At 41.9% G+C, this 23,751-nt stretch overlaps 2 long non-coding RNA genes and 1 other non-coding gene across 3 annotated transcripts; 1 reads left to right on the plus strand and 2 right to left on the minus strand.

Moving 5' to 3' along the window:
- Positions 1 to 5,650: 5,650 nt before the first annotated feature.
- Positions 5,651 to 10,906, minus strand: LOC129146515 (uncharacterized). Its single transcript, XR_008553367.1, has 3 exons — positions 10,757 to 10,906; positions 9,365 to 9,544; positions 5,651 to 8,954 (listed from the first exon to the last, which is right to left on the minus strand). It is a non-coding gene; the product is annotated as an uncharacterized LOC129146515 (long non-coding RNA).
- LOC119253928 (U1 spliceosomal RNA) lies at positions 10,749 to 10,913 on the plus strand. The gene has a single exon (XR_005127234.1). It is a non-coding gene; the product is annotated as a U1 spliceosomal RNA (small nuclear RNA).
- Positions 10,914 to 20,814: 9,901 nt separating this feature from the next.
- LOC129146516 (uncharacterized) lies at positions 20,815 to 22,794 on the minus strand. Its single transcript, XR_008553368.1, has 3 exons — positions 22,704 to 22,794; positions 22,445 to 22,547; positions 20,815 to 21,001 (listed from the first exon to the last, which is right to left on the minus strand). It is a non-coding gene; the product is annotated as an uncharacterized LOC129146516 (long non-coding RNA).
- Positions 22,795 to 23,751: the final 957 nt, after the last annotated feature.

Here is a 23,751-nt window from a genome sequence, read left to right on the forward strand (position 1 = left end):
AGGGTGAGGGGCTGGTTTCCCACAAGGTCAGAGGCAGGAGGTACAGGGACTCCTGGGGCTGCTCGGACCCCACTGAGTAGAGACACTGCAGAGAGGGCGCCTCTGAGGGGAACCAGAGACAGAGGGTCAGAGTAACCCCAGTGCTGAGTGACGGTCTGGTTCCCAAGGAGAGGGGAGTGTGTGTGTGTGTGTGTGTGTGTGTGTGTGTGTGTGTGTGTGCATGTGTGTTTATTACAGACGAGAAGGGACACACAACATCAGAAAATGGGGGAGAATTATACATCAAGTCCCAGCATAAATAAATTCAAATCCCACAGAGTGGGAGAATGTCAGCACAACACCTCAATAAGTACAGTTCCATGAAGAAGCTGTCTTTGAGCAGGACGTGAAGAAGCACTGGGTCTCAGAATAGAAGGAAGTTTAGAAATATGTCATTGTTGGACTGAGCTGAAGGAGCTGGTGGGGACCCCTCATGGTCCCTGCTGGGATGTGGTTGCACCTGACATTTCCTTCCCCCAGACTCCAACGTTCATTTCAAGCTCTTCTCCTTTGGAGTCACTGTGGACAACCAACTGGCCTCAGAGTCAGGGAGCTCCATCCTGGCACCCCCTCTCTTTCACTTCCTCTGTGGGCTGTAGCTACTTTCTCTCTAGAATGGAGCTGGAGGGAGCCACACAGGGGAAGGAGGGAGTATGTGCCCTGCTGGCCTGGCCCAGGGTCAGGATTAGCCCAGGTCACACCAGTTACTGAGTTGAGCCTTTGTCTAAGGTCCAGGAAGGGAGGGAGAGATGGAGTAGGGTCTACCTCAGCTCCTTCTACCTCAGAAGATGTAATGTTAGAGTGGGTGAAATTATTGTTTTTCTCATTCTGGGGCTCTCCCACCTCCCCAGGGTAACCCTCCATGTGCAGCAGGGAGAGCATCTCCGATAAACCCAGGCTGGTTCCCCCACCTTCCTCCCCACTATAGTGTCAGAATGAATCTCCTTGTAGCCATGGACACACTGGGAGAGCACAGACAGATAATGTTATTGCTGTATTTGTTACCAGGATTGGAGGTAAGATTTTTTTTTTTACTGTAAAGTTACTTTCATTTTTATTTTTTAAAATTAATTTATTTATACATACTTTACATCATTTTTCCATTTTTAAACAATGTTTGCTTCCACCCCCCCCTCCCAGGTGTAGTCCCCATAGAATTTCCTCCAGCAATGCACCTGTGCACCATCACCTCAGTCCCCTGTGCTCCTCCCTCCCTCCTTCCGATCCCTCTCCTCCCCCTTGCCTGCAGGATGTCTCTGGTATGTATGTTTTTCTTTTGTTTTATTTTTGTGTGTGTTTTGTATTATTATTATCTCCCCCCAGTGTCTAATTTGGTTCCCCTATATTCCTCTTGTAAATGAAACCATCCGATAATTTTCTTTTTCCTTCTGACTTATTTCACTGACCACAATTACTTCTAGCTCCATCCACATTGCTGAAATGGCATGAGTTTATCTTTTTGATTACTGAATAGTATTCCATTGTGTATATATACCACATCTTCTTGATCCAGTCATCTGTTTTGGGGCACTTGGGTGGTTGCTACAATAATCGTAGGGGGACAGGTATTCTTTTGAATCAATGTTTTTGTGTCATTTGGTTAGAGTCCTAGGAGTGGATTGCTGGGTCATATGGTATCTCCATTTTTAGTAGACTGAGGAAACTCCAGACAGCTTTCCATAGTGGTTGGGCCAGCTTGCACTCCCACCAGCAAAGTAGGAGAGTTCCTTTTTCATCACAACCTTGCCAGCATTTGTTGTTGCTACTTTTTTTGATATGTGACATTCTCATTGTTGTAAGGTGGTATCTCATTGTAACTTTGATTTTCATTTCTCTGATTTTAAGGGATGTTGAACATTTTTTCTTATGCCTCTTGGCCATTTGCATTTCTCCTTTGGAGCAGTGTCCTTTAAGTTCTTCTGCCCATTTCTTGACCGGATTGTTTACTTTGTTTTCGTTCAGTCGTGTGAGTTCCTTATACATCTTTGTGATCAGTCCCTTATCAGTTGTATGGAGGGCAAAGATTTTTTTTCCCCAATCAATGGGGAGTCTCTTTGTTTTGGGTAATGTCTCTTTTGCTGTGCAGAAGATTTTCAGTTTGATGTAATCCCAGGTGTTTATCTTTTCCTTCACTTTCTTTGCTTTGGGTGATGAGTCTTTAAAGGTATTACTGAGATGTATGTCTTGTGGTGTTTTACCTGTATTCCATGTATTTTATGGTTTCAGGTCTTATGTCCAGATCCTTTTTTTAAAAAATATTTATTTATTTATTTATACAAGCACTGGGTACAGTCAGAAGCATGGGAGGATGAGAGAATTCACCAGAGCCAGAGCGGAGAACAGAACAGGCAGACTGATGAAGTACACTGCTGAGGGGAGCAGCGGGCGGCAGGAGAGGTCTGCGCGCCATGCGGGACCCTCCTCCAGTGGCTGGGGAGCAGCCGGGGATTGAACCAGCACTGCAGAGGCTGCAGGCAGCTTCACAACCCAGCGCTCAACTGCTGTGCCACCGGGGAGGCCCCTCATGTCCAGATCCTTTATCCATTTTGAGTTGACTTTTGTGCACGGTGAGAGGTAGTGGTCTAGTTCCATTCTTTGGCATGTGGGGGTCCAGTTTTCCCAGCACCATTTATTGAATAAACTGTCCTTGTTCGATTGCATATTCTTTGCTCCTTTGTCAAAGACTAGTTGTCCATTTATGTGTGGCTTATTTCTAGGCTATCTATTCGGTTCCATACATGCCCCTGGCGCTTGCTTCCAATTACCCTTATTTTTTTTTTTTTCCAATTACCCTTATTTTGACCTGTCAGTCTGCCTGGTGCAGCCTGAACTTTTTGGTTTCCTTTGACAAAACCGGGCTTCCTGAGGGGTCTAAAGGCAGCCATGGCATGGGTAGGAGACACCTGCTGACCCTGCAGGCAGTGCCCAGGAAAAGGCACAACTGTTTTTATAGTCCTCGGAATTACACATCCTTAACTTTCTGTTACGAATATATAGTTCATTTCCTAGTACTAACATATAGGTTTACACAAGTGTAGGAATCTTGCAACTATTTAGACACCTGTACTCTGTATCTTTAATGATGTTGGTCTTACATGTTATATATTTCATAGGTGACAAAGCCCAAGGAATGTTTTAATTCCTGTTTTTTAAAATATTTTATTTTATGTAATTCTTACATCATTTTTCATCTTTGCACAATGTATGCATTTTCATTTTGATTATATTCCCCATACAATTGCACACCCCCCTTAAATCAACTCTAGTTCTTCCTCACCCTTTCCCTCCCTCCTCCCCAGTGTGTCTCTGGTTTATAGTTGATTGTTGATTTTTATTATTACTTTGTATTGATTAATATTTTTCCTGGTCTCTTATTTAGGTTTTTTAAATTCCTGCTATGAGTGAGACCATCCGGTATTTTTCTTTTTCTTTCTGACTTATTTCGCTGAGCATGATCCCTTCTAGCTCCATCCATGTTGCTGCAAAGTTCATGTGTTTATTTTTTTTTGATTGCTGAGCAATATTCCATTGTGTATATGTACCACATCTTCTTGATCCAGTCATCTATTTTTGGACATTTGGGTTGTTTCCATAGCTTAGCTATTGTAAACAGTGCTGCTATAAACATAGGGGTGCAGGTGCACTTTGGAATTACTGTTTCTATGTCCTTTGGGTAATTACCGAGGAGTGGAATTGCTGGATCATATGGAAGCTCTATGTTTAGTAGGTCCAGAAATCTCCACACAGCTCTCCATAGTGGTTGGACCAGTTTGCACTCCCACCAGCAGTGCAGAAGAGTTCCTTTTTCTCCACAACCTCGCCAACATTTCTTGTTGCTAGTTTTTTTTTTTTTTTAATATGTGCCATTCTCACTGGTGTAAGATGGTATCACATTGTAGTTTTGATTTGCATTTCCCTGATTACAAGTGATGTTGAACATTTTTTCATATGCCTGTTGGCCATTTGCATTTCCTCTTCAGAGAAGTTTCTTTTTAGCTCTTCTGCCCATTTTTTGACTGGGTTATTTTCTTTGTTTTTATTGAGTCTCATCACCTCTTTGCAGATTTTTGTGATCGGTCCTTTATCATTAGTGTTGTGTGCAAAAATGTTCTCCCAGTCGGTGGGGTTTCTCTTTGTTTTGGTTATTGTCTCTTTTGCTGTGCAAAAGCTCTTTAATTTGATGTAGTCCCAGCTGTTTATCTTTGCCTTCACTATCACTGCTTTGGGTGATGTGTCTGTAAAGATGTCTTTGAGGTGCATGTCATGTGGTGTTTTGCCTATATTTCCTTCTATGTATTTTATGGTTTCAGGTCTTATGTCTAGTTCGTTAATCCATTTTGAGTTGGTTTTTGTGCATGGTGTGAGGTAGTAGTCAAGCTTCATTCTTTTGCATGTAGCCACCCAGTTATTCCAGCACCATTTATTGAACAAACTTTCTCTGCTCCAGTGCATTTTCTTTGCTCCTTTGTCAAAGATTGTTGACCATAAATCTGTGGGTTTATTTGTGGATTTTCTATTCGATTCCATTGGTCTGTGTGTCTGTTCTTATTCCAATACCATGCAGTTTTGATGATTATGGCTTTGTAGTATAGTTTGAAGTCTGGGAGTGTGATGCCTCCATTCCCTTCTTTTGTTTTCAAGAGAGCTTTGGACATTTGGGGTTTTTGGTGATTCCATATGAATTTCATCAATAATTGTTCTATTTTTTTTGAAGAATGTCATTGAAATTTTGATTGGAATAGCATTGAATCTGTGAATTGCTTTTGGTAGGATGGCCATTTTGATAATGTTGATTCTTCCAATCCATGAGCAGGGGATGTCTTTCCATTTCTTTGTGTCTTCTTCTATTTCTTTTAACAGTGTTTTATAGTTTTCTTCGTATAGGTCCTTTACCTCTTCTGTTAAGATTTATTCCCAAGTATTTGATTTTTTTTTGTTTTGATAATCAAAGGGATGTTTTTTTTTTTTGATTTCTTCTTCTTCAGATTTATTGTTTGTGTATAGGAAGGCTACTGATTTTTGTGTGTTGATTTTGTATCCTGCCACTTTACTGAACTTATTGATGAGTTGAATTAGTTTTTCTGTGGAGTTTTTGGGGTTCTCTATACATATTATCATATCATCTGCAAGTAGTGATAGTTTGACTTCTTCCTTGCCTATTTGGATTCCTTGGATGTCTTTCTCTTGTCTTATTGCTTTTGCTAGGACTTCCAGTATTATATTGAAAAGCAGTGGTGAGAGTGGACATCCTTGTCTTGTTCCAGATCTTAATGGAAATGCTTTCAGCTTTTCATCATTGAGAATGATACTGGCTGTTGGCTTTTCATATATGGCCATTATGATGTTGAGGTATGTTCCTTGTATACCAAGAATTTCAAGGGCTTTTATCATGAATGGGTGTTGTACTTTGTCGAAAGCTTTCTCAGCATCTATTGATATTATCATATAGTTTTTATATTTCTTTTTGTTCATGTGTTGGATAACATTGATTGATTTTTGGATGTTGAACCATCCTCGTGTCCCTGGAAAGAATCCTACTTGGTCGTAGTGAATTATCTTATGGATACATTGTTGGATTCTGATAGCTAAAATTTTATTGAGGATTTTTTGCATCAGTGTTCATTAGGGAGATTGGCCTGTAGTTTTCCTTTTTTGTGTTGTCCTTGTTCGGTTTTGTTATTAGTGTAATGTTGGCTTCATAGAACGTGTTTGGTATTGTCCCTTCCTTCTCAATTTTTTGGAAGAGTTTGTGAAGGATAGGCACTAATTTGTTTCTGAATGTTTGGTAGAATTTATTTGTAAATCCATCAGGTCCTGGACTTTTGTTTTTGGGAGGTTTTTTGATTAGCATTTCAATTTTGCTTCTTGTAATTGGTCTGTTTAGGTGTTCTATTTCTTCTTTATCTAGCTTTGGGTGATTGTAGAGTTGTCGGAATTTGTCCATCTCCTCTAGATTATTGAACTTGTTTCCATATAACTGTTCATAGTAGTTTCTGATTATTCTTTTGATTTCTGCTGTGTCCGTTCTGATTTCTCCTCTTTCATTTGTGATCCTATTTATTTGTGCTTTCTCCCATTTTTCCTTTGTGAGCCTGGCTAGGGGTTTGTCTACTTTATTTATTTTTTCAAAGAACCAGCTTTTGGTTTCATTGATCTTTTGGATTGTTTTTTTAGTTTTGATTTCATTTATTTCTGCTTTGGTTTTTATTATTTCTTTTCTTCTACTGGTTTTGGGGTTTTTTTGTTGTTCTTTTACTAGTTCTTTGAGCTTCGAGATTAGGTTGTTTCTTTGAGTTCTTTCTTGTTTCTTGATGTGAGCCTCTATTGCTATATATATTCCTCTTATTACTTCTTTTGCTGCATCCCATATATTTAGGAAATTGGTGTCCTCCTTGTCGTTCAATTCAAAGAATTTTTTAATTTCTTCTTTGATCTCCTCATTAGTCCAGTGGTCTTCCAGTAGTATGGGTTTCAATCTCCATGAGGTAGGAGAGTTCCTTGCCTTCTTTTTATGGTTTATTTCTAGTTTGATGCCTTCATGGTCAAAAAAGATGGTTGGAATGATTTCAATCTTGGTGGATCTGTTGATGTTTGTCTTGTGTCCCAGTATGTGATTGATCCTGGAGAATGATTGTGTGCACTTGAGAAGAATGTGTACTCAGATTTTTGGGGGGTTGGTGTTCTATAGATGTCTGTTAAGCCCAAGCACTCTACATCCTTATTTAGAGCTTTAGTGTCTTTACTTATTTTTTTTCTCGTTGATCTATCCATTGTTGATAGTGGTGTGTTAAAGCCTCCTACTACATATTTGTTTTCTCTGATGCCTGTTTTCAAAGTTGATAATAGTTGTCTGATATATTTTGGTGCTCCTTCGTTTGGTGAGTATATGTTAATGAGTGTTATTTCTTCTTGAAGTATGGTCCCCTTGATCATAATGTAGTGATCGTTGGGGTCTCTTTTTACCTTTTTGAGTTTGAAATCTGTTTTATCTGATATAAGTATAGCTGTTCCTGCTTTCTTTTTTCGTCCATTTGCTTGTAGGATTGTTTTCCATCCTTTGACTTTGAGTCTATTTTTATCTTTTGTAGCTAAATGTGTTTCCTGGAGACAGCAAAAGGTTGGGCTTTGTTTCTTAATCCATCCTGTGACTCTGTCTTTTTATTGAAGAGTTTAGTCCATTTATATTAGGAGTCAAAATTGATATGCTAGCATCTGTATTTGCCATTGTGTTTGTCTTTCCTTTGATTTTATTTATGTATTCTTTTAATAACTTTTTTTTTGGCCTTCTTTCATTCTTATTTGTCCCTCTGAGGTTCTGGATTTAGGACTCCTTGTAGTATTTTTTGGAGTGGGGGTTTATTCATAATGAAATTCCAGAGTTTCTGTTTGTCTGGGAAGGTCCTTATTCTTTCTTCATAGAGGAAGGAAAGCTTTGCAGGATAGAGTATTCTTGGTTGGCATCTGTTGTCTTGGAGTCTGTTGACTATGTCCTTCACTCTCTCCTTGTCCGTAGTGTTTCTTCGGGGAAGTTTGATGTCAATCTGATTGGTTTTCCTTTGTATGTTATCTGTTTCTTTCCTCTTGTTAGCTTCATTATTTTTTCCTTGTCTTGGATCCTTGGGAGCTTTACTATTATGTGTCTTGCTGTATTTTTCCTTTCATCATGGAAGTTTGGTGTTCTTCTTGCTTCTTTTATGTCAATTTTCAGCTCCTTCTTCACGTTTGGGAAGTTCTCTTCAATTATTTCCTTTAGTATTTTCTCTGTTCCTAGGTCTCTCTCCTCTCCTTCTGGGATTCCTATAACTCTTATATTTCCTTTCCTCATGGAGTCAGATAGTTCCCGAAGTCTTTCTTCAGTCTTTTTCATTCGTACTTCTCTTTCCTTTTCTGTTTTGGTTCTTTTTATTTCTGTGTATTCGAGAGTGCTTATTTTTTCTTCCATTTCCTCTATTCTGTTATCACTGCTTTTCCCAGCATTCTTTAGCACTTCTGTTAATCCTTTGATCTCCTGCATTTCCTTCATTTCCCTCTCTAGGGACTCAATTTCATTCTTCTGAGCGTTGTTTTCCTTAATGACTTCCGTCAGTTTTTTCATCATGGCAATTATAAATTCTTTTTCTGGAAGGCTCAGAAGTTCTTCCAAGTCACTGTTGTTGCAAGCTGGTGGGTGGTTTTCTTTTTGTGGTGTGTCTTTTTCCTGAGGAGTTGCTACGTTGCATGTAGTTTTTCTTTTCCCTGCTGCCTGTCTTCTAATTTGCCTTATGTGTTGGTACACTGTGTTGCTGGTACCGGTCAACACATTTTTGGTGTGCTCTTTCGGGGATTTCAGAAACTGGCAGTCCAAACAAGTCAAATACTGTTATGCTAGAAGTCTAGTGAGGCAGTGGTACTTTGAGAATGTTAATGATCACTGTCACAGAATATCTCCTCCTTCTGTGTTTAATTACAAAGGAAGTCCCACAGACTTCCCTGGAGGTGGGGCAGCTGGATTGCACTCTGGGTTCCAAATCTCTGGATCCCCCTCTGGGCTCGACTTCCTGCCAGGTGGGACCAGGCTTGTGGGGGCTCTCTGCTCACTTCTGACTGTGCAGGGAACCTTCTCCTTCTGGCTCCTCCGGAAGCCTTCTGCCGGTTTCAAGCAGTCTTTATTGAAAAAGGTCCCTGTTCTAAAATGGCACTCTCCTGTGTGCCTGGTCTGCCTCCGCAGTGGGTGCCTTCTCCCACTCTGGGCTCAGACTGCTGGCCAGAAGGGGTCTGGCTTGGGCAACCTTAGCGGCTCACCTCTGGCTCCACCGGGAGACTTCTGCCAGTTTCAGGCAGTCTTTATAGAAGAAAGGTCCCTGATCTAAAATGGCAAGTCCGAGACAGAAGCCCTCTCCCGCGCGCCTGATCTGCTTAATTCCTGTTTTAAACCACTGTAATGAGAAAGGAAACAACACAAAAAAATGGTGATAGATATTTGCATTTCTGATCCTTTCTCTTCCCTGAGATACTGAGTGTCCATTCTGTGTAATTTGCCTGCAGCCTGGAGAATGTCCTTTACCATTTCACATAGGGTGGACCGTTGGGGACACAATCTGTGTTTTTGTTTGTCTGAAACCTATTTTGTCTTCAATCTTGAAGGACATTTTTGGTCGATAGAGAATTATGAGTAAATATTTTGTTTCTTTTGGGAGAGGTGTTTTACTTTCTTTGCTCTGCCCGTGCCCCAATTATTAAGGTATCATTGGTTTAAGACCCTGTACATGACTTAGGGATCAGGCTCACACTTCCCAGATGCAGGTGCCCACACCACATCCTTCACCCAAGCACCCACAGTCCTTACCCATGGACCTTCGTGGCCTGTGCTTTCTGCTGAGAGTCATCAGATGGGAGAGGAGGCACAGAGGCCCCAAGCAGAACTACCATGGTGGAGGGAAGATCTATCACATCAGCCTCTGCCATCATCCTCACGGTCACGCCAATTACAAGCAGAGGAGGCCGCACATGAGCAGTCCCTGCAGCACTGGGAGAGGCAGAGCAAGACAAACAAGACAAGCAAGACAAGGTTCCAGAAAACCCCCTGAAAGAGAGGGAGGTTTATCAAGTCATCAATGCCACCCAGACAAAGAAGGCACTTTGAAAAAGAAGGAGCAGGGGGCGGGAAAGAACTTAGACTATAAGGTAATATCAACAATGAAAGGGTCCATCTGCCTAGTCTCATCCAAGAGCGTAAGCCCAAGAGCCCAGACACATTAGGCCTGGCTTTGCTGAGAAGCCGCATCAGTAACACAAAAAAGCTGTCTCCCCGCAGATCAGTAACTTCTAGTAAAGACAGAGCCCAAGCAGATGGCCCTGCTCACACCCCAACTCCCAGAGATAAGGCTCCTTGTTCTCGCCAGTGCACAGACAGGTCAGATAGGTGCATTAACTTCACACCTGTTATGGACTGTTCTCTGTAAAACTGCTTGACAGTGTAAGACGTTTTCCCTGTAGACTCTATAAAATTCTCATCATGAGGCTTGGAATTTGAACAGCTTTACCAGAGCATCTGAAGGCTGCACCGGGCCCCAGTCCTCAGTCTTATTCTTCAGTAAACTCACCTTTTCTCCCTTCATCTTATCAAAACCACGAGTTTAAAGGACAAGAATGATTTCTGCATGATTTCTTGGGGCAACAGCATCCCCAAGCCTCAGACAATAGAAGTGAAACTCCAGGACTGGGATACACGCTGCTTGGCTCATGAGTGTTGGCTCACTGGGGTGAGTTACTGTGTGGACACCCCTGCAGGGCCCCTTTGAAACACATCCCGTGTGTCTTTGCCAGAGTGATCCCCCCAGCCCATGAAAGTGCTTCATATCCTCACACCGCGGGCTCTTATGTCACTGGGGCTTCCTAATGCTGAGGTCTGTCTGGGGATTGTGCTCAAAGGTGAGGAGCCAAGGGCAGGAATGAGACTGTGTCTCCACAGACAACACAGTGATTGAGGCACCTGGGGAACTTGGGGTCCCTTGTTTGGAAGATCTGGTCCAGGAATTTGCCTTCCTGTGAAGCATTCCCAGGGGGTCTCTGTGCACCCCTGACTGCTAAGACTTGACAGGCTTCTCAGGGAGATGCTCCCTGGCTGCCAAGGGGAGATCCATCAGCGCCTCCAGCAGCTCAGCTCAGCCCAGAGCCCCAGAAAGCACAAAACTTTGTCAGTGTGTGTTTTCGTTTTTGGAAAATCTGGAATACTTACTTAGCAGGGGAGATACCATGATCATGAAGGTGGTTTTCCCAGGGCGAGGCTTATCCATTGCACTCCGGATGTGCTGACCTCTGAGATTTCCCCAAATGTGGGGAAACTCGACTGCATAATTTGTGGTAGTGGGGGACTGCGTTCGCGCTCTCCCCTAAGGAAAAAAAAAAAAAAAAAGAAAATCTGGAGCTTAGATTTGGATTATTTTCTGCTGTATCTTCAGGAACTGGAGGGAAAGTGTCAGAGAAAGGCGGTGGTGTCCATGCAGGCCTTTCCCTCATAGCCTGGTCCAAGAAGAGTCCCCAAATGTCTCCTCAGGGGTCTCTGCTGCCTCCTCTAGTGAGCAGAGGACTCAGGTCATGGGGGAGGGAGACCTGCTCTTCACGTCTTCCCTCCTGGGGATGATGTGGGGAGTGAGGCCCCGAGCACATGTGCAGACAGCAGGGGACCCAGCACAGGGTGTGCTTGACCCTGAGGGCTCCTAGGGCCTTTGTAGGAAGGAACTTGAAATATAATTGGAAAGAAGAGCATAAAACAGCACTGAGCTGCCTCTGCTGAGAGCCCAAATTCTAGCTCTCTGGTGACAGCTGAGACTCAGACAGTCTGGCTCACATGCATCTGGTGGCTTCCTTAGCCTAGCCAGGACCTGGCCTAGTCCTTTTCCTGAGCTCAGGGTTTTCATCTGTTTTTGGGTCTGTGAGAAGGGAAGTCCCTTTCCCCAGCACAGCATTATGCACTCAGATTTTGTTGGGGGTTCAGGGTGCTCATAGGCCCTTCTCGGGGCCCCAGGCTCCTTATGTGAAGAACCCTGCACAGTCAGGATCTGGGCATGGGGGCTGTGGCTAGAAGTGGACGGTGATTAGGACCTGAAGCACCTGCCACAGCTCCTCCTGGCATCAGTGGGCAGATCCGGGACAAGCAAGGAACATAGACCTTCAATCCTCATGATGTGGGGAGGCTGACACACCTGTCACTTTACTGATGCCGACATTGGACTAATATGATAGGACCACGATGCCTGGTTCCAAGCTGGTTCTAATAAGCCACCGTGGGAAAGCTGTGTCTCTCCTGGAGATGAGGTCAGCTGTGCCTGTGTCCTCAGAAACCAAAGATTGGGGCTGTTTTCCTTTTAAATTCTTTAAAAAATTTTTTTAAAGATTTATTTATTTATAAAAGAACTGGGGTACAGGTCAGAGGGGCAGGAGGGTGAGAGAATTCACCAGAGACAGAGTGGGGAGCAGAACAGGCAGACAGACCGAAGATACTCCTAAGGGGAGCAGTGGGCGAGACAGGTGAGGTCTGTGAGGAGCAGAACAGATGCATCTATTAAGATACACTGCTGAGGGGAGCAGTGGGCGAGACAGGAGAAGTCTGCTGCACCGTGTGGGGGTCAGCTCCCTGGCCAGGTATCTAACTCATGCTACAGTGGCTGGCCATAGCTTGATAGTGCTGAGATTTAACCCTTGCACCACCAGGTAGGCTCAAGCTTAATGTTTGTTTTTTAATAAGTTACTTATTTATATATATTTTTACATCATTGTTCATTTTTGTACAATGTTTGCTTTCTTTTCTCAGGTCTAGTCCGCTTAGAATTCCCACCACCAATTCTCTCTTGCACCATCACCATAGTTCCTTGTGCTCTTTCCACCCTTGTTTTGATCCCACTCCCTCCTCCTCCCCCTGCAGAATGTCTCTGATTTATAGTTGCCTATTTATTTTACTTTTTTTTTTGTTATTTCTTTCCCTATCCCTTATTTGGCTCTCCTATATTCCTTGTATAAGTAAAACCATGCAATAATTTTCTTTTTTCCTTCTGATTTATTTCACTGAGCATAATCCCTTCTGGTTTCATCCATTTTGCTGCGAACGGCATGAGTTTATCTTTTTGGATTGCTGACTAGGGTTCTATTGTGTATATATACCACATCTTCTGTATCTAGTCATCTATATTTGGGCATTTGGATTCTTTCCAAATCTTACCTATTGTAAATAATGCTGCAATAAACATAAAGGTACAGGTATTCTCACTAAATGAAGGAGCACCAACATACATAAGACAATTATTATCAACTCTGAAACATACATTAGAGAAAATGCATATATAGTAGGAGACTTCAACACCCCACTCTCACCAATGGACAGATCAGCGAGACAAAAAATAAACAAGGATACTAGAGCCCTAAATAAAGACCTAGACCTTATGGGTTTAACAGATATCTATAGGACACTGTACCCAAAAAAATCTGAGTGCACATTTTTCTCAAATGTGCATGGATCTTTCTCCAGAATCAATCACATACTGGGCCACAAGACAAATATCAACAGATACATGAAGAGCAAAATCATTCCATCTATCTTCTCTGAACATAAAGGCATCAAGCCAGAAATAAATCATGAAAAGAAACCAAGGAACCCTACCACTACATGGAGATTGAAATCCGCAATGCTGGAAGACCACTGGACTAATGAGAAGATCAAAGAAGAAATTAAAAAATACTTTGAGTTGAACGACAAGGAGGACACCACTTTCCAGAATGTATGGGATGCAGCAAAAGCAGTAATAAGAGGAAAATATATAGCAATCCAGGCTCACATCAAGAAACAAGAAATAACTTAAAGAAACAACCTAATCTCACATCTCAAAGAGCTAGAAAAAGAACATTAAAAAAAAAACCCTAAAGCCAAAAGAAGAAAGGAAATAATAAAAATCAAAGCAGAAATAAACAAATTGGAAATTAAAATAATAATCCAAAAGATCAATGAAACCAAAAGTTGGTGCTTTGAAAAAATAAACAAAATAGACAAACCTCTAGGCAGGCTCACAAAGAAAAAACGGGAGAAAACACATATAAATAGGATTATCACTGCTGCAAAAATCCTCAACAAAATCCTTGCCAACAGAATCCAACAATGCATCAAAGGAATAGTACACTACAATTAAGTGGGATTCATCCCAGAGGCATAAGGATGGTTCAACATACAAAAATCGATAAGCGTAATCCAACACATCAAGAAAAAGAAAAATAAAAACCATATGATCATATCAATAGATGTTGAAAAAGCATCTGACAAAGTCCAACATCCATTTATGGTGAAGGTCCTTGAAATTCTTGGGATAGAAGGAACATACCTTAACATGATGAAAGCCATATATGACAAACCCACCGCCAATATTATTCTCAATGGCAAAAAGCTGAAGACCTTTTGTTTATGATCAGGAACAAGACAAGGAAGGATGTCCTCTCTCACCACTGCTCTTCAATATAATACTGGAGATCCTAGCCTGGGCAATAAGTCAAGAGAAAGACATACAAGGAATCCAAATAGGGAAAGAAGAAGTAAAATTATCACTATTGACAGATGATATGATAATATACACAGAGAACCCTAAAAACTCCACAGAAAAACTACTCAAAATGATCAACCAGTTCATTAAAGTAGCAGGATACAAAATCAACACACAAAAATCAGTAGCCTTCCTATACACAAACAATCAATCTGAAGAAGAAGAAATCAAGAAAACCATCCCTTTCATAATTGAAACAAAAAAAATCAAATACTTGGGAATAAACCTAACAAAAGAGATGAAAAACCTATACAAAGAAAATTATAAAACACTGTTAAAAGAAATTGAAGAAGAAAGAAAGAAATGGAAAGACATCCCCTGCTCATGGATTCAAAGAATTAACATTATTAAAATGGCCATCCTCCCAAAAGCAATATACAGATACAATGCTATTCCAATAAAAATCCCAATGACATTCTTCAAAGAAATAGAATAAATACTGATGAAATTCACATGGAACCACAACAAACCACAAATAGCCAAAGCCCTACTGCTGAAAACAAAGGAGAAAGGAAGTATCACCCTTCCAAACTTCAAGCTATACTACAAAGCCATACTAATTAAAACAGTTTGGTATTGGAACAAAAACAGACACACAGACCAATGGAATCAAATAGAGAGCCCAGAAATAAAGCCACACTTATATGAACAAGTAATCTTTGACAACGGAGCAAAGAATGTGCAATGGAACATGGACAGTTTGTTCAATAAATGGTGCTGGGAGAATTGGACCTCCACATGCAAAAAAATGAAGCTAGACCACTACCTCTCACAGTGCACAAAAATCAACTAAAAATGGATAAAAGAATTGAACATAAGACCTGAGACCATAAAATATATAGAAGAAAATATAGGTAAAACACTATAAGACATACATCTCAGAAACATCTTTAAAGACTCATCACCCAAAGCAGTGACAGTGAAGGCAAAGATAAACCCTGGGATTACATCAAACTGAAAAGCTTCTGCACAGCAAAAGAGACATTAACTAAAGCAGAGAGACACCCCACTGATTGGGAAAAAAATCTATGCACTCCATTCAACTGATAAGGCACTGATCACAAAGATACACAAAGAACTCACACTGCTCAAAAAAATAAATAAATAAATAAATAAATAAATAAATAAATAAATAAATAAATAAATAATCCGGTCAAGAAATGGGCAGAAAAACTTAGAAGACATTTCTCCAAGAGGAAATGCAGATGGCCAACAGGCATATGAAAAAATGTTTAACATCCCTTATAATCAGGAAAATGCAAATCAAAACCACACTGAGATACCACCTTACACCAGTAAGAATGGCACATATCAAAAAAAAAACAAGCAACAACAAATGTTGGAGAGGATGTGGTGGAAAAAGGAACTCTCCTACATTGCTGGTGAGAGTGTGAACTGTTCCAACCTCTGTGGAAAGCTGTCTGGTTTCTCAGTCTATTAAAAATGGAGCTACCATATGATCCGCAATTCCACTACTAGGGATCTACCCAAAATACACAAAAACAGTGATTCAAAAGAACACCTGTACACCTATGTTTATTGCAGCACTATTTACTATAGGTAGAACCTGGAAACAACCCAAATGCCCAAAAACAGATTACTGGATCAGGAAGATGTGGGATATATGCACAATGGAATATTATTCAGCAATCAAAAAAGATAAACTCATGCCATTTGCAGCAACGTGGCTGGAGCTAGAAGGATTATGCTCAGAGAAATAAGCCAGAAGGAAAAAGAAAAATATCAGATGGTTTCACTTATAACAGGAATATCAGGGAACCATATAAGACATCAGCGTAAAAAAAAATAATAACAGTACAAAACACAACAAACCAGAAACAGACAATTATAAATCAGAGACATCCTACAGGGGAGTAGGAGGGAGAGGGATCAGAGGGAGGAAGGGAGGAGCACAGGGGACTGTGGTGATGGTGCATGGGTGCCTTGGGGAAAGAAATTCTATGGGGACTCAATCTGAAGGGGTGGGGGTAAGAAAATACTGTTTAAATTTTTTTTAAATAATATGTTAAAATAAAAAACACAAAAATAATAATAAAGTGAAATCATTATTTCCTTCTCTCTTTTTAAAAAGATTTATTTTTATTTATTTATGCATATAAGAACTGGGTTGTAGGCCAGAGGTGTAGGGAGTGACAAGACTCACCAGAGATAGAGTTGGGAGCAGAAGAGATACATTTATTAATATACACTGCTGAAGGGAGCAGCGGGTGAGACAAGAATGGTATGCTGTACCATGTGTGTCAGTTCCCTGACCGGGATCCAATTCATGCCTCAGTGGCTGGTGATAGCTTGATAGCACTGAGACTTTAACCCCATGGCCACCAGGGAGGCCCTATTTCCATGTCTTTCATCTAACTTTGGACATTCATTTTTCTACAAGAAACAAATAGAAAATCTAGAAATAAACCCACAGATTTAGGGTTAACGATCTTTGACAAAGGATCAAAGAATATGCAACGCAACAAAGAAAGCTTGTTCAATAAATGGTGCTGGGAAAACTGGGTGGCTACATGGAAAAGAATGAAACTTGACCACTGCCTCACACCATACACAAAAACCAACTCAAAAAGGATTAAAGAACTAGACATAATACCTGAAACCATAAAATATATAGAATGAAATATAGGCAAAACACTACATGACATGCACCTCAAAGACATCTTTACAGACACATCACCCAAAGCAGTGATAGTGATGGCAAAGATACACAGCTGGGACTACATCAAATTAAAGAGCTGCTGTACAGCAAAAGAGACAGTAATCAAAACAGAGACACCCCACAGATTGGAAGAAAATTTTTGCACACAACATTAATGATAAAGAACTGATCACAAAAATCTACAATGAGCTGATGGGACTCAACAAAAAGAAAGAAAATAATCCAGTCAAAAAATGGGCAGAAGAGGGCCTCCCCGGTGAGGCAGGGGTTGAGCACTGGGTTGTGAAGCTGCCCTCAGCCTCTGCAGCGCTGGTTTGATCCCCGGCCTTTGGTGAGGGTCCCACATGGCGCGCAGACCTCTCCTGCCGCCCGCTGCTCCCCTCAACAGTGTACTTCATCAGTCTGCTTGCTCTGCTCTCCCCTCTGGCTCTGGTGAATTCTCTCACCCTCCCACGCTTCTGACTGTACCCAGTGCTTGTATAAATAAATAAATAAATCTTTAAAAAAAATAAATGGGCAGAAGAGTGAAAAAGAAACTTCTCCAAAGAGGAAATGCAAATGGCCAACAGACATATGAAAAAATGATCAACATCACTTGCAATCAGGGAAATGCAAATCAAAACTACCATGAGATACCATCTCACACCAGTGAGAATGGCACATATTAAAAAAACTAGCAACCACAAATGTTGGCGAGGATGTGGAAAAAAAGGAACTCTCCTGCACTGCTGGTGAGAGTGCAAAATGCTCCAACCACTATGGAGAGCTGTGTGGAGATTCCTCAACCTACTAAAGATAGAGCTTCCGTATGATTCAGCCATCCCACTCCTAGGTATTTAGCCAAAGGACAGAGAAACATTTATTCAAAAGGATACCTGCACCCCTATGTTTATAGCAGCACTGTTTACAATAGCTAAGCAATGGAAACAACCCAAATGCCCAAAAATAGATGACTGGATCAAGAAGATGTGTTACATCTACACAATGGAATATTACTCAGCAACCTAAAAAGATAAACTCATGCAATTTGCAGCAACATGGATGGAGCTAGAAGAGATCATGCTCAGTGAAATAAGCCAGAAAGAAAAAGAAAAATACCGGATGGTCTCACTCATAGCAGGAATTTAGAAAACCTAAATATGGGACCAGGAATAAGACTATAATAAAGAAAAAATCAAAATCAACAAGCAACTATAAACCAGAGACACACTACGGGGGTTGGAGGGTGGGGAGAGGAAAAACCAGGGTCAAAATAAGGGGGGTGCAATTGTATGGGGAATATAACCAAAATGAAAATGCACACATTGTGCAAAAATGAAAAATGACATAAGAATTATATAAAATAAAATATTTTAAAAAATGAACAATGATGTAAAACATAAATTTAAGAAATATTTTATAAAAAAATCGTAATTATTGAGATCACAATCTAAAATTGTGCTAAACAAAAACTAACTAAAAATTTAAAGGTTTAAAACATACATGCCTTAAGGTTTTAGTGTTGGATATTTATTCTTTACTCTGTTTAAATGTGTTTATTCATGCTATACAAAGAAAATGATAACCTGGCCTAAGCTAACAAACTTACTTCTAGGCTTTTATCTAAACTTCTCCTGATGAGGTCTCTTTCCAGGAAGACTGATGCACTTATCTTCTCCCTTTGGAGAAAAATACTTTTCTTCCAGTAAATGTCTTGACTTCTTTAAAAACAAATTTGGGGTGACATATAAAGCCATATGTACAAGTTACTGAGACTCTCACAGAAAAGGTATATGGTATTTGGTCTCTGATTTTTTCTTGCTTTTGTCAATCTAGTGCTTGCCTAAGAAAAAACTTCCTATATGAAATTGTTTTAGTGGCAACTCTGCAACTTACTTGAAATTGTAGTTCTAAGAAAAACTAAAGTTACAATTGGTATCTATCTTAATTTTTTCTTTTCATTGTTATTTAGATAGTGGCTAAATTTCTTATAAAACTAAGATTTTGCTAAGTTTAGAAATAGAAGTTTGTTAATCATTTACTGAATTTTCAGGTTTACATTTTGCTCCTTATTGTAAGGAAACTAAAATTTAATGTCATATTGTTAAGGGGAAAAGAAGTCCTGAGCTAATTCCACACAGGCTTTGTGGACTCCACCCCCACTCCAGACCAAAGCCATGAAGACACTGGGAGTGACAAATCCCATCATCACCAAAGGGAGGGTTGCTGGGACCTGAGGGTGGAGTTAAGCAGCAAGATTGGGTATAAAACCAGACACGTGGGCCTTGGGGCTTTTTTCTTGGCTTCATGGCTCTTGTCTCTTTGCCAGCCTCAGCATGCCATTGGGATTCCAGGTCCTCGGAAAGGATAGAACACATTTAAGACTTTATCTCCCTCTTTCCTCTCTGAGTTGTACATTTCCTCATTTTCCCTTCCCTTGAAATAAATCTTTTATTAACCTTTTGTGTGTGCCTGCAGTTGAGTATTAATAAGCCCCTATAAAGGGCTCCGGTGAGGAAGCACAATCAGGGCAACACATTTTATTTCGGGGTTGCCCTGCAACAATCTCAGAAAAAAAAAAATTGAAGGATGTGTTTGTGTAAGTTGTGTAGTCTAAAGAGGTGGTAGTATAATAGCTACTACAATGTCTTACAATGTGGAGATTAAAACCTACGATGTAGGGCCTCCCCGGTGGCGCAGCGGTTGAGCACTGGGTTGCGAAGCTCCCCGCAGCCTCTAAGTGCCGGTTCAATCCCCGGCCCCCGGGCAAGGGTCCCACATGGCGCACAGACCTCCCCTGCCACCCGCTGCTCCCCTTAGCACTGTACTTTGGTCCTTCTGCCTGTTCTGCTCCCTGCTCTGGCTCTGGTGAATTCTCTCACCCTCCCGCGCTTCTGACTGTTCTCAGTGCTTATATAAATAAATAAATAAATCTTTAAAAAACTATATTTAAAGAAAAAAACTTACGATGTAGTAACTCTACATACCAAAAATCCCTCTCTCAGACCTTCAACACTTTCTTTTGCGTTCTCACTTTTTATCATATCATTTTAGCCATTTACCATATCATTTAGTCATTTGAAAGACTTTCAGAATATTCATTTTTAATACATTTCTTTCTTTCTTTTTTAAACACACAAACCTCACTTTATTTGTATTTGGAGTTACTGCACTCTAGTTTTCAGTTTTTTTTTTTTTTTACATTTGTAAGACATTGTAATAGCTGTTATACTATTATTTTTAGACTAGACAATTACACAAACACATCCTTTACAATAAGGAGCAAAATGTATACATGAAAGTTCAGTAAATGATGAACAATTTTTTAAAATTTATTTATATATACAAAAACCAGGGTACAGGCCAGATGCGCGTGCACGGGAGGGTGAGAGGATTCACCAGAGACAGAGCAGGCAACAGAACAGGCAGATTGACGAAATACACTGCTGAGAGGAGCAGTGGGCACGACAGGAGAGGTCTGCAGTGCCATGTGGGACCCTTGCCAGCCGGCTGGGATAGAACCAGCGAAGCAGAGGCTCCAGACAGCTTCACAATGCGGCACTCAATTGCCTGCACCACCAGAGGAGGCCTGATGAACAATTTTTTTAAGCATTAGATATACTGATTAAAAGCCAAGAAAAAGCAGAAGACCTAATATCACATATATTTTTGTTTTTGGCGGCTGAATGGCCACAATCAGGGTAGAGATATTCCAGACCATGCAGTTGACAGTGGAAGGAGATAGCGGGTAGTCCTGAGGAGGATTAGGAGATGTTTGGAGCAGTGGGAGGGTGAGAGCAGTGCTAGGGTCTTGGAACCATGAGATAGTAGCTCCGAGTTTGGTCAGAAGGTTGTGTGAGGCAAGAAGGCATGACTGAGAAAGAGTGAATCCCTTTGGCAAGGGATCGGGCCAGTAGCACGAGGCTGAGAGGGTTGGCTGTCAACTCCATAACCGAGATCTGGGAAGGATAAGTCTGACCCAGGTAGGAGGGGAGGACAGAGAAGGCAGCCCCATGTCGACCAAAAAGGAGATGGACTTACGTGTTACCTTGACTGATATCCTGGGCTCCTCAAAGATTATTGGGGTCGATGAGTCCAGGCCTCTTCAGTCCTCTGCCGCCAAACCCAAGACCGCCAGTGGCAAGAGTTTCAGGGGCTGGAAGGACTGGCCCACCATGGCCAGGCGCGGAGGGACAGTCATTTTTCCAGTGACCCTGGATGCTGCAGATGAGGCACGGTCCTGGCAGAAGGTGGGGTTTGGGGCAATGTTTGGACTTGAAGGAAGGAACTTGAAGGAAGTTCCCAGTGGCTGTGGGGCCCATTGTTGTCCTCTGTCGGGTGGCAGGTGCTGCGGTCGTTGGAGGAGCAGGGCATGAGGGCCTCAAGGCAGCTACTAGGGCCTGAGCTTGAAGCTCAGCCTTTTGGCAACTATGGGTCTCTCTATCCATCCTGTCCTGTTCCTCTCAGTTGTTAAAAATCTTAAAGGCCATGTTCAACAGTTCTTGGATATCGGGAACTGACTGAGATATAAAATAGGTAGCCAGGACTGTGGCTCCTCCAGGTGAATGAGGGTCAAGCCTGGTATATTGCTGGAGAGCCTCAGTGAGGTGGCGAAGAAAGGCTGCTGGGTTTTCCAAGGGGGACTGGGAGATTTTCCTAAGCTTATCAAAGTTTACAGCCTTGTGTGCTGTTGCTTGGAGACCAGCCATGAGGTAGGTAATAAAACGGTCTCAGTGAGAGGGGATGTGGCGGCTAGAAGGTAAAAGAGGGGACTGGATTGTGTGAGGGCCATGGATGGAGGGTGGTTGGAGGCAGGTCCTGGGTAAGGTGGAGCTCCCTGGGGAGCTGAGGGAGGTGAAGAAAGAGAATCTAGAGGATCTGAGAAAGTTGATGACCAGTTGTGAGGCAGTTTTTTTAGTGTCAGAGGCAGAGCTCTGGGAGGGTGGGGAGTGAGAGGAGTCTCAAGCAAGGAGTACTTGGAAAGTGTGGCAGGTTTTTTGGAGGAAGGGATGAGAGGGAGGGGCGGGAGCGCATGAGAAAGCAAGCCTAGACATAGGGGTGACAGAAATTTTTTAGGTCTATAAGGACCGTGAAATTGAAAGTATCATATTCCGGACATTGAGAGCCATTATCCAATTGGTATTGAGGCCAGGCAGTGTTGCAGAGAAAAATGTGTCGCTTAGAGTGTATATCTGGCCTTAGTCCCAGCAGACCGAGGTTTGAAAGATGGCATCCCCGTGGAGTAGCCAAATCAGGCTTAGAATTTGCAGACCCCATGGCTAACCCAGCTCCTTTTCCCAACCAACAGGGGGCACAGTGTCAGGACACAGTGTCCCACGAGCCTGGCCTGGCCTACAGGGGGCACAGACTCAGGATTGCGGTGTCCCATGATTAGGTTCTGGCTAACAGGCAGGGGGCAAACAAGTGAGGGGGATGTCTCGGTTGTTGCCTACAGGACAGGAGACAGACAGATGAGGGGGACGTCTCCACTGCTCGCCTGTTTCCTTAAACCAGGCACCTAGTCTGGACAGGCGTGCCCCAATCCAGGTCTAAGTGTAACAAGGGGTCGGCTGACATGGGCCCACGGTTTACAGGACAGCCAACCAAAACAGGGAGTTAGGAGAGGAGCCGGGTGACCAGAGGCGAGGGCCTCCCAGGAAGGAGAGTCAGGCAGGTGACTCACCCCAAGGATCAAGGCCGGTGGTGGATGTGAGGGTCTGCAATGGAGAGGAGAGTCCCAGGGACGGGAAGGCAGCCCCGGCACCAGGGGACAAAGCCCTCACAGACTTCAGCACCAAGATGAAATGGTTGGCATGGTAAAGAAAAGGAGAGACAAGCTAAGTATCTCACAGGCAAGAAATTTATTGCGCTGACGGGTGAGGTTCGCGACCCCCACGGGAGTTGGAGAAGTTGCACCCATTGGGGGATAAGGGCAAACTTACCCATCTGGCCTTGGAGGGAGGTGGAGAATGTGGAGTTGAAGTTGCTTTTCAAAGACTTTCTTTCTCTTGGAACTGGTTATCCTTTCAACACTGCTTATCAGGGCCCATGCAAACCGGGCAGAGCCGGCTCCCTGGATACAGGTGGCAGCCGTTTCAAGTCCCCGCCCCCCACCACCACTACCCCATCTCTGCCCTGGCCTTGACCTTACAGTAAGAAAGCAAAAGAAGTGTTGAAGGTCTGAGAGAGGGATTTTAGAGAAAAAAAATTTGTGTGCTCAAATAACTTACAATAAAATATGTTAGTTAACTTAAATACCAGTAGTGCATCAAGCTTTAGTCCTTTATATATATAAAAATTAAGGTATTCTAAAACTGCTTTCACTAGTTTCTTGTAATAAATTAAAGACTATTCAGGCAATCTAAAAATCCTGGTGCTCTTTTGCCCTCAAGTTACCTGAAAAAAAAAAAAAAAAAAAACAAAACTTTTTCATGTCAGCATTGCTGAGCCTTGTCAAAGAAATAGATCCTCTCTCTCTTTTTTTAAAGATTTATTTATTTATGCATACAAGAACAGGGGTACAGGCCAGAGGTGTGGGGGGTGAGATAATTCACCAGAGACAGAGTGGGGAGCATAATAGGAAGATGGATTGAAATATACTGCTGAGGGGAGCAGTGACAGTCAGGAGAGGTCCGCTGTGCCATGTGGGTAGATCCCTGGCCAGCCAGGGATCGAGCACATGCTGTAGTGGCTATAGATAGCTTCATAGGTTGCATCTTAACCCTTTGCTCCACCAGGGAGGCCCGAAATAGATCTACTCTTAAAAATCCTTGTCACTCTGAGTAATGGTTTTATAACAATCTGTAAGTTTGTTCTATGACAATTTCATTCTGAAATTGTAAAGTTTTTGTCTTAAGAGGACTAAGACACCTGATAAAATTGATTTTCATTGTGAAAAACAAACAAATCAATTTGGGTATATTGATACCTCATAGGAAGGATTCTCATAGGATTGTTACACCTGTTCAACATAAATGTAAACTAATGAGA

Source organism: Talpa occidentalis, unplaced genomic scaffold, assembly GCF_014898055.3.
Source record: "Talpa occidentalis isolate TD23 unplaced genomic scaffold, MPIMG_talOcc4v2.1 talOcc4.24, whole genome shotgun sequence".
NCBI lineage: Eukaryota > Metazoa > Chordata > Mammalia > Eulipotyphla > Talpidae > Talpa > Talpa occidentalis.